The sequence below is a fragment of the Ostrea edulis genome, chromosome 7 (genome assembly GCF_947568905.1).
Source record: "Ostrea edulis chromosome 7, xbOstEdul1.1, whole genome shotgun sequence".
In the NCBI taxonomy this organism is placed as follows: domain Eukaryota; kingdom Metazoa; phylum Mollusca; class Bivalvia; order Ostreida; family Ostreidae; genus Ostrea; species Ostrea edulis.
The window spans coordinates 35,069,543-35,080,444 of record NC_079170.1 but is presented as its reverse complement, the minus strand read 5'-3'; the positions used below and the strand labels follow the sequence as shown (position 1 = coordinate 35,080,444).

Genomic DNA, 10,902 nt, shown 5'->3' with positions numbered 1-10,902 from the left:
TCACAACATTGCTTGAAATATTTCATACTCAGGTACAGACCCTGAAGCGTACTACTCCACGAGTGGAATGGTGAACGAACGTTGAACTGTATGGAAACGAACCGTTTTCTTTGGGGAATGAACAACGAACGGTTTGGGAACGAACTGGGTTTTTTGGGGGACGAACGATAAACAATTTGAACGGAACGATTCTCAGTGATAATAGAACGATCTTATAGGGAACGGAACGCTTTGGTCCAAGATGTGAACGGTTTGGCCTCAAACGATTTTAGATTCTGCATTTCGGACATTTTCGGCATTGTGGAAAAGAGACATTCCCTGACGAAATAAAAGTTTGATTTGCTAGAATTATGAATATTTCAAAATGGAAGGAAGGGGACGGAAGTAAATTAATATATACAGTAATACTAGCTGCAAAACTGAAGCTCTGAAAAAATACTGTGACGGATCAGAGAACTACAGATCAACCCCCTGTAAAAAAAAAAAAAAAAAAAAAAAAAAAAAAAAAAACCTTTGATTTGTGGCGCACATTTTTTTTTTTTTTTTTTTTTGGCGTATGCTTCAAGTATTATAGCTCGAGTTATCTAGTGACTTGCTCTCTGAGCACAATTTTTATTGATTCTTTATATATATAAATATACAATTCAGGTCACTTTATTTACTTGTATATGGCTGTAAATCGTCCTCCGCGTGTTCGTAATATCAATGTTTTGAAATTGTTGCCTTCTGACGGCCATCTTGACCTACTGACAAACTTTCGTTGAGTAGTCACGTGGTACAAGGAAAATACCCTGTCTGACATTCCACGTGTTGACTTCACAACAAACCGCGCTTTCGATCTCTGTTGTAGCAAATAAACGATGACAACATATTATCTGAGTTGATCTTGTTGGGTTTTTTTAGGTAATAACCAATTACTAGATTGAATAATTATACATACTTTCATATATTTTTATTTTCATTCTACCCTTCAAAAACATGTACCCTTGCAATATATATGCTTGAAAATATGTATCTACATAATGCCCACCATTTCATGACGTGATAGGCATGTAGCTCAAAATCGCAAATATAATGCAACATAAAATGCAATCAAACATTTGTAAATTGGAAAACAGGTTTTCAAAGACAGTTGGTATGAAAGGTGAAGATAACGAACAGTGATCAATCTTATAACTCCTATAAGCAATACAAAATAGATAGTTGGGCAAACACGGACCCCTGGACACACCTGAGGTGGGATCAGGTGCCTTGGAGGAGTAAGCATCCCCTGTCGACCGATCACACCTGCCGTGAGCCCTATATCCTGATCAGGTAAACGGAGTTATCCATAGTCAAAATCAGTGTGCCAAGAACGGTCTAAAATCGGTATGAAACGCGTCAGACAGCATTTGATCCAATGATAGGTTGTATTGACGAACTAGATCGTTATAACGACCATAGAATTTGCGAAATGCTGACTTCAATCGAGACTGTTGAAACCCCGGTACCTCAACTTGCTTGTCCGTAGCTTGCCTCGATTTAAAATCTGACTATACGCAGAACAAGCTCATGCGTATCGAATCAGTTGAGAGATATAAACACCATATGTAGGTGATAATGGAATACTGCTACATAAATGTGGGAAGTTGACGATGACGGCATCAAAGTTACCAATTCTTTTGATTAAACTTAATGACATTTTTGACAAGACAATTACTCTTCCATTAACTCCATCAAGTAAATGGATATGTTATGATTGTGTTTCTCTGACTGTAGGCATTTATAAGTATAGGCATTTCCAAATGTTCAAGCATTATTGTTATAGTTACAAAACCATCACGTCTTCACAAGCAAAAGGAAAAAAAAGAAGAAAATTTAGCTTCACGCCATTTAAAGTTGCGAAGAGGAAATGTTTGACCTCGATTACATTCAAAGCATTTCAATTTAAAGAAGGAAGGTTATAAAGAGCAGGTGTATAAGTACATTACGGACTCTTACTATTACTATGCATATTCATAATAGTCTCTGTGATAGTGTACTACCAAACAAACCCTGAACAAACGATGATTGGACGCTGACTTAAAAGGGGCGGGAAAAATGAATCCCGAGAGAATCTAGGGCAAATTAGTAGAACAGTGTATAGCGTTCAACGTCCGACCATACCAAGTGTCTATTCGTAAATGTATCTCAAAGAATTTAGATTTTAACAAATTTTGAATATACTAGTCGTGATAAGCTAGTTGTTAAGACGCACGCGTCGCGAGAGGAAGACTAGAGAAGATTATCGATTACAGTGACGCGTCAAACCTAAGACATTGCTATACATAAACACAATTGATGTCTCTCTACACGGCCGTATCTGTCTCTGCATCGCCGTATCATTAACACAATCCTTGTACCCTACACCACCGTACCATCAACCACATTCTTTGTATCCCTACACCGCCGTATCATTAACACAATCCTTGTATCCCTACATCGCCGTATCATTAACACAATCCTTGTATCCCTACCCGCCGTATCTTTAAACATACTGCTTGTCTCTCTACATCGCCGTATCATTAAACACAATATTTGTATCCCTACATCTCCATATCATTAAGCATAATCTTTATCTCCCAAAACAATTGAATTGATTATGTGTCATCCAACAGACATCTTGTAGTTTATTCGTTACTGACTCGGTAAGTTTTATGTTTATTTGAACAGTAGGTTTAAAATTGCAGCAAAGTCAGAATTCATTTTATCCATCTTAATCTTAATCTTGGTATTCAAACTAGTTTACATGTATCAACTATGAAGCTTGTAATTCTATATCTAAATGAAGAAATATGCGGGGGGGGGGGGGGGGGGGGGATCGAAATAATTTAAAATTCAACTTCCTTGTAAACACTTTTCCAAACTTGATGGGCTAGGAATTGAAAATATCAAATTTCAACATGAAGTTATACCAATGGGATTACAGATTAGATTTATAGGTCAGATTTGATTCTCTTTTAACTGATGACACTGTAATGCAGTTTTGCTGATTTAGCATTTACGTTTTATTGTTTGAATGGGTTACCGTACGGGTGAGTGGAGTGAGTTATTGTGTACTTACTTGTATGGTACTTAAATGTAATTAACAACGGTACGCTGTTAGTGTATGTACATTTGTGAAAGGAAAATAAAAGATTTGTTTTAAAAAAGTACTTTTCTGTTAAGAATTTTCTTCTTAGAAAATCAAAAGTTGCTAGATCGGATGGATTATGTTCTCACTTACTCATCATATGAGATGAATGAAGTTTATATTCCCAGGGTGAGTGTGGTGTATACCAGATATCAAGACATTGTTTATTTCATTCTGTTGTTGACAGCAAAAGCTTAAAAAGTCAATGTTGAAGAGAAATGCGTAATTTAAAGATTCTGTTTGAATTTTTTTTCGAAAAAAAACTTGTCATTGATATGATATATATTTGGTTTGATTTTGCACGTTGTATTGTATGTATTGTCTCTATCTATACTCTTTATGCTGGTGTTGTTTCTCGAGGACGTTGATTGTAATTAAACAATTCGTTGATCTATATAAACAATGAACAGAATGGTTGTATATTTCTCTGGGTTATTGTAGTGTCAGTTTTCATGTCTTTGCTCAGTATTTTGGCGGTGGTCCAGGTTCTGTGTACTGGGGCGGTGCCAGAACCCCACCAGGAGGAGGGTACTGTGAGGGTCCGGTTGGTGGGTAGGCGGGATTCAGGGGCTGTCCCCCATATCCATACCCAGGGTTTGCGCCATACGACCCATTTGCGTAGCCTACAGAAATATAAAATATCACATATCTTTTTTTTTTTAAAAATGTCGGGAGCGTGTTTTCTATTTGAATTCGTGATTTGTCTATACATACCATGCTGCTGTGAGTTGACAACTGTCACGCCCCCTGCCGAATCTCCAGGGTGGACAACTCGTCCTGTCATTCCGCGGTTTTTGTTCATTACGTTTCAGCATACAACAATCAAAGCGATAAATATGGCGATTCCCGCCAGACATCCGATCACTATTCCGACAATGGTTCCGTAAGTCCTGTACACAGTTGTATAAACAGAGTTACATATATACCGTATAGCAAGTTGGGTTTTTTTCCGCGTGTGTAAAATTTGGTGATTTGTTAGATCATATTTATGCAAATAATTTTAGTGGACATAGAATTGATAAGCAATGCAATGTTAATAAGTTTACTGCTGTCAGAATTTACTGACTTACAAATAAACCTGTGGTTTGTTTACCTCCTAAGCTGAAGAATGCTACTTGTGTACCGTTGACATAAAAACAACTGATCTTTGATTGCAGACACATTTAGCAAATAAAACTTTTGGCGACATGGTACCAAATCGCTAATATAAGCCAATCTTATCACCCTGAATAACCGCCATAAGATAGCCTCTTTTGCATTGTACCTCAGTTGGGATCATCAATTTTTACCGGATGAAATATACATGTACATGTAAATACATGTGGCAGCGGCTGTTTTCTGTGCTCCTACCCCCTAAATCACATTACTATTGCACAAATTTAAACTTATAAAAAAGTAACCTTACTCTAAATAGTACTAATATTAAAGTCATTCATTCTGGGGTGTTGGTTTTTTTTTTTTTTTTTTTTGGTTTTTTTTAAGATTGGTCTTTTCTTTTTTATTATAAAGATAGGGGCAACTACAATGAATACGAATCTCCGCTCTTTAACGAAATTCGGGTTTAAATTTTGTTTGCATTTTGGAAAAAGAAATATAGCTGGTTCTGTAATGTCATAGAAACAAAAGTAACATAGCCATGAATATTCAATAAGTAACATAGCCATGGATATTCAATAAGCTGGACTTTATTTTTGTCATTGAAAATGTCTTCTTTTTTTCTATTATATTTTTGCAATATTTTGTTGAGCACTAAAACAACTTATCGAATTTTGTTCCTTTATAATCTAAGTATCATTACTTCTAAGGCGCTGGAACTGTAAATTCACTAACAGCCGTATAAAGTTAAGATCGAAACAACAAGAAAGCAAAAATGTCCTCAAGAAAATATGTTGCTAAAGGAAAAGTGAAATCACACAATGACACTAATGTGAAATCAAATCCAATCTCAATCTAGCTACATGTATATATATATGTGTAATAATCTACATCTAACTACATGTGTGTGTATATAATAATCTACATCTAACTACACGTGTATATATAATAATGTCAATCTAACTACACGTGTGTATATATAATAATCTACATCTAACTACACGTGTGTATATATATAATAATCTACATCTAACTACACGTGTATATATAATAATGTCAATCTAACTACACGTGTATATATAAAATAATCTACATCTAACTACACGTGTGTATATAATAATGTCAATCTAACTACACGTGTGTGTATATAATAATCTACATCTAACTACACGTGTGTATATAATAATGTCAATCTAACTACACGTTTGTATATATAATAATCTACATCTATCTACACGTGTATATATAATAATCTACATCTAACTACACGTGTGTATATAATAATGTCAATCTAACTACACGTTTGTATATATAATAATCTACATCTATCTACACGTGTATATATAAAATAATCTACATCTAACTACACGTGTGTATATATAATAATGTCAATCTAGCTACACGTGTGTATATATAATAATCTACATCTAACTACACGTGTATATATAAAATAATCTACATCTAACTACACGTGTATATATAATAATGTCAATCCAACTACACGTGTATATATAAAATAATCTACATCTAACTACACGTGTATATATATAATAATCTACATCTAACTACACGTGTATATATAAAATAATCTACATCTAACTACACGTGTGTATATATAATAATGTCAATCTAACTACACGTGTGTATATATAATAATCTACATCTAACTACACGTGTATATATAAAATAATCTACATCTAACTACACGTGTATATATAATAATGTCAATCCAACTACACGTGTATATATAAAATAATCTACGTCTAACTACACGTGTATATATAAAATAATCTACATCTAACTACACGTGTATATATAAAATAATCTACATCTAACTACACGTGTATATATAAAATAATCTACATCTAACTACACGTGTATATATAAAATAATCTACGTCTAACTACACGTGTATATATAATAATGTCAATCTACACGTGTATATATGTCAAACTACACGTGTATATATAAAATAATCTACGTCTAACTACACGTGTATATATAATAATGTCAATCTAACTACACGTGTGTATATATAATAATCTACATCTAACTACACGTGTATATATAATAATGTCAATCCAACTACACGTGTATATATAAAATAATCTACATCTAACTACACGTGTGTATATATATAATAATCTACATCTAACTACACTGTACGTATGTATATATGTAATAATCTACATGTACATGTAACTACGTATGTATATATATAATAATAATATCAATAGGCATTGAGTTAATTTTTTTTTTGAGTTAATTTGATTTCGCTCTTGGGTGTTACTAAAGGTGGAAAGAATGACTTACAATCCGTCACAACAGTAGGAGTAATTTTCGGAATAACAGCAGACTTGGTTCGAGTAGCAGGATTCCATGTTGTACAAATAACTGTCGCATAACGTAGCGGTGGCGTAGCTCACTGAATATAATGCATGCATAGTTATATAAATGGAATATGGAAACATGGCATGATATGATTGAAATAAGTTTATAAATTTGCATTTAATTGGCTTTCTTCTTTTTCTTATCAACTCCATTGTGGAGTTTTGAGGTCATATGAAGACATTAACAGTACTTGACACTATGTCAAACCACCATCCGGGCGGAACACGTGCCGACTGCCAAAATATAAAAGAAAACTGGTGTCAATTTTCCTTCATCTAGAATAGTTTTGGTCTTTTAAGATAAACTCAAAAACAAAAATGAACGTTATCTATAGATCTTGGATATATTTCAACAAAGCATCAAACGAACCCAGAAGAAAAACGCAGATTTTCCTGCCAATTAAAAAAATCATGTGGTCTTCTGTCTTTGCTATTCCATTAATTAGTGTTCCAAATTTGTGTCATATTGATTAAATATGGATATTATAGACATTAAATGCTTTCTTCTACCATTTCATTTAGTGTTGATGAAAACTACAGACAATGAAATGTGAGGTGTGTTTTTCACTATTGCGGGAGTTGGCCTTCTCCATCATTATGGGGACATTGTATGTCGACAACTGTGGCTCATAATTTCAAATCAATACCAAAACTGATTTCTCTGCAGTGTTGTCGACCCTCATATTCTTGATGATAACAACTAAAGTTCATTTTTATAAATGAAAGGTGAAGATAACGAACAGCGATCAATCTCTTAACTCCTATAATGAATACAAAACAGAGAGCTGAGCAAACACGGACCTCGGGATATAACCAGAGGTGGGATCAGGTGCATAGGAGGAGTAAGCATCCCCTGTCGACCGGTCACACCCGCCGTCAACCCTGTATGTCTTGTCAGGTAAACGGAATAATACACATGTATCTAAAACAACCAGAATAATGATTATTCTAACATGGCGAAAATTTTGCTCGAATTAGAAAACTATATGAAAAAGAATATGTTTGTATTGACTGAAGTAACAGAAGTAATTCCAGTTTTAGATATAGATCATGAATTTACAATGTTTATAACGTCACTAACACGTGGTTGATTATATTTCGTGAGGGACTCCCGAGAACTCTTCACTTACATGGAGACGACTAGCACAAAATCGACAAACAACCCCAAGTTCCTATTCTTTGTCTGGAATATCTTCCCAAGATTTATATCCTACCATAATTTCGTTCCATGATTTAACAGCTACACATTTAATTTAACATTTACAGCTTTATCCATACCTTAACATTTACAGCTTTACCCATAATTTAACATTTACAGCTGTACCCATAATTTAACATCTACAGCTGTATCCATAATTTAACATTTGCAATTCCAATGTTTTTGTCTTCAATATCTTTAACAATTGAAATGATATTCATTTCCTCATGAATGTCAACAATGTGCGCAGGAATCTTGATAAATATAGTACGACTTTTTCAACGGCTTGGAATTCTGACAGAGATGAAAGGAAAATGTAGATATAAGAAATGAAATTTATTTCTTAAATAGCTGCCCGTAATTCGACATCGTTCCATGATTTAAGAACTACCCATATTCAAGAACGTCCCACAATATAAAACCTGACCATAGTTCAACATTGTCACATGATCAATATTCATACACTTCAATATCTGCCCATGATTTAAACTATTTTTCAGGAACAACAAATTAATAAGACAGTTTTGATATACATTTGTAAGTTGATCAATAAAGAATCCTTGATCTTGAATTATGGCTTAGTTATTAAAGTATAATTGAAGTTTTACAAAAAAGCAACACTCAGAGAGAGAGAGATATGAAACGTACACATTACTAGTGTTTTCCTTAAAGAAACTAAAAGACAACACTCCACGTAATAAATATGATCGTGTACCTGAAATTATAAGATTGATGAAGCATATTTTCCATGAATTCATCCTAACTGGCGCCATTTTGTTAGTTTTAACACGGAGTAACAGGAAGTTCTTTACTACAGATAAGAGGGAAATAAAATGTAGGAGATAGTTACCTCACGACAACCAAAACAAAATATCACATTTAAAGAAAATATTAAAAAAAAAAAAAAATCGATTTGTATATCGAAACGCAACAAGAGATAAGTGTTTGTATTTACAGATCGAAAAGATACCGGTACAAAGATTCAATTCATGGCGCTCAGTCAGATGTATTTGGTACAATGCTCATAAATAGACTTAAGTTAGATTATTTGATGCTCTGCTCATGACAACAATCTAAGAATAGACTTAAGTTTTAGGTACAATGCTCATGACAACAATCTAATAATAAACTTAAGTTAGATTATTTGGTACAATGTTTATGACAATTTATTTGATGTCATGCTCATGACAGTAATCTAAGAATAGATTTAAGTTAAATGTATTTGATGCCATGTTCATGACAATAATCTAAGAATATACTTAAGTTAAACATGTCCTTGGCATGTCAAAACACTTTACTGACATTTTGAACTGTTGTGACATTTCTTCATTGAGTTATGTGTAGGTTCATTTGAAATTTGAAATTTTGACTAAACTCAAATTTCAAAAATATTTTTTAAAATTAATAAAATCAATAGTATTTCTCTTATTATCTCAATAAAATGAAATAAAACATGAAAAAAAAATCGTCAAACTGATTCAAAGTATCAACGATTTATATCAGCTATTCATTTAAAAAGAATGTTTCTGGGTTGGGGGGTGGGTTGGAGATGATGGCGCCAAGGGACTTGGCTCCGGTTAATTGTTGATATTTTCTTATTTTCAAAAATGAATGTTTATTACATGTACGTTTTGGCAGTATATCAAAAGCATTTACATTATGATTGTTACGAATAAAATAACTCTGTGGGTCAGACAAGAAGGTTGTAGATAAATGGAATTTTCGATGTATCGATTTTCAGAATGAGACAGGCAATGGCTACCTGAAGAACGGTAAACAACCCTCATTGCTTTATTGGCAGGGTTTCAAAGAACAAGGTACGGTTGTATACATAAAAAGGCCCAAAAAATTTCTCTCTATAAAATGTGTCTGGAATTAACCTTAATCAGCGTTTTAAGAAAGTAAAATAAACGCCAGGTATACTATGTCAACAAAATCAGAATGATAGTCCTAAATGGATAGAATTATGACATCATGAATAAGACATTTCTCGCCTTTTTCTCAAAATAAGCCTGAAAACTGTCAAATGTCATACAAATTATTGCTCAGGAAAAGATGTGCGCATTTGTCGAGCAAAATGAAAATGATATATATTGTGTATTATTTTGAGATGAAAAACATGCTTCAATATGAATTTGCTCGACGCATGCGCTGTATGTTTTCTAAAAGGAAAACCACCTGAATTTGTGGATATTTTCATTGAAAACGGCATTTTTGCAATTTTATGCCAACTTCAAGCTCTCGTCATATGACACAAATCATTTTGCTGATCAAACTGAGTGAATTTTGGGTTTGCTAAACTATTCCTTAATTGAATGCCAGGATTTGAGCTCCAAGTGAAATCATCAATATTTTGGGCCAGATGACTGTAGAAACTGTACCTACTTCTTATCCGTCTAAATTTAGAAATTAAGTAACAATGTATGAACTAACTACCTGAGGTACTTTGTTACCGCAATACAAACCAAATGACCGTTCGTCTGAAGGAAGATAACTCCTCGGCTTTTGAGCATTACCGCACAGGACGCTATAATTATGTAGGTACGGGTTCAATGCTTATTTCAGTGACCCAAACATATACATTTCTTACTCAAGCATATCCTGTTCAAAATTTGTATGGCGATTCAAATTTTTAAAGGTTTTGGAAAGGATTATATATTGTGGCAGAAGGATTGTTCAATCATAAAGCTCTACATCCGCACGAATTTACCGTTTCAGTTTTATCTAATATGCAGCCAATAGTTATATTGATGTGTATTTCAACTTTCTAATTTATGATACAAGTACTGGAGACTTGAAACTAATGTTGCAAATTCATTACTTTGGTCGATATATTTCCAAAACGAACACGTTCTTAGAAACGACTAAATTGATTTACCCAAAATCTTGTATAAAAGCATTTTGGCCAATGCTTCAAAAATTTGGTTTGCAACTTCCACTTTTTGAAATTCCATCTTAACATTTGAGGCAAGACCTCGTAACTACACATTTTGAAAAAAAAACTTACAATATTCCTAGTATGTCCTGATTCTGTGTGATTGTTTCCCTTACCTTAAGTGCAAAAGGGT

At 33.5% G+C, this 10,902-nt stretch overlaps 1 long non-coding RNA gene across 1 annotated transcript; it reads right to left on the bottom strand.

Annotated features, from left to right (window-relative positions):
* Positions 1 to 3,301: 3,301 nt before the first annotated feature.
* LOC130048059 (uncharacterized) lies at positions 3,302 to 8,804 on the bottom strand. The gene is made up of 4 exons (XR_008796883.1): positions 8,550 to 8,804; positions 6,560 to 6,671; positions 3,866 to 4,041; positions 3,302 to 3,774 (listed from the first exon to the last, which is right to left on the bottom strand). It is a non-coding gene; the product is annotated as an uncharacterized LOC130048059 (long non-coding RNA).
* Between the last annotated feature and the right edge of the window lie 2,098 nt (positions 8,805 to 10,902).